We start from the raw sequence: 1,011 nt of genomic DNA on the forward strand, positions 1-1,011 counted from the left end.
GATCGCTAAATTCGCTCGACGCTCGCTTCATTTCACACCGTCACAGCACGAACACACATCTAACAGCTCCCATCTTGGTATCTATGTGTACATAAATGTTCACTTGTTCGAATTAGAACTCTGCCCTTTGTCCTTATACCTACTCCCGCCAGAGATATTTCGTGAAATCCTGCAGGAAATGTTCTCTCCGTGAAAATGTAAAGAGGACGAGATGTCTGTTTATACACGAGTAATGGGGCGCATTGCATGCCGGGACGAGCTGCTGCCGGCCTCCGAGCTTCGTTTCGAGGCCCGCCAAGCCAAGCACAATGCGCATGGGGATGATGTCACACACACACACGACTACTGACGCAGGCCTGCGGCAACTGTACGCGAGCTATAGTACTAGAGCTACCAAGATGGGAGCTGTTGGATGTGTATTCGTGCTGTGACGGTGTGAAAAGAAGCAAGCGTCAAGCGAATTTAGCGATCCTGCTTTCCTACCTGCTCTCTTATTCATGTTGCTTGTGCACGCAGCACGGGGCAGGCGTGCGGTGTACTTGTGTGTTGCAGATGAGCATTTGACCAGCATTTACAGGTGATTATAGGCGAAATAGAGTAGAGAAACATTAATTAAGACTGGTAGTGGTACATTTCGTGTTTATTTACCATTAATTTTTTTTATTGAGACGTTCCAAGTGCCTGTGGTACCCAGGGTACGTTCCGGCAGTACCCTGGGGAACATAGACCCTCTCAGCAACACTAACCACATAAACTGCAGTTGACAGAAGTTCCCCCTAGGCGTCTCCCTAGGAAAATCACAACTTGACACAAGGCAAGCTACGGGCCCTGAGCGCACAGACACTTGGTTATGAGATAAACACATAATATGTAAACACTATTACATGGCAATGGCGAATTACTCACGGCTAGCTGCCTGGATCACAGCCCGCGCGTACCTCAGTACCTGTATTTTTCAATATTAACAAAATATAAGTATATAAGTATATACAAAACATGAGGACATGGAGG

The 1,011-nt window shown here is 47.0% G+C and overlaps 1 protein-coding gene across 2 annotated transcripts in view; it reads right to left on the reverse strand.

Moving 5' to 3' along the window:
- LOC106816519 overlaps positions 1-1,011 on the reverse strand; it is a 14,065-nt gene extending 13,054 nt beyond the window's left edge. For both annotated transcript variants that reach the window (XM_014821148.1, XM_014821147.1), the window contains exon 1: positions 907-1,011. The gene's annotated coding sequence lies outside the window, so the exon portion shown is untranslated. The remainder of the gene's footprint in view (positions 1-906) is intronic.

Source organism: Priapulus caudatus, unplaced genomic scaffold (assembly GCF_000485595.1).
Source record: "Priapulus caudatus unplaced genomic scaffold, Priapulus_caudatus-5.0.1 Scaffold1402, whole genome shotgun sequence".
Classification (NCBI taxonomy): Eukaryota; Metazoa; Priapulida; class Priapulimorpha; order Priapulimorphida; family Priapulidae; genus Priapulus; species Priapulus caudatus.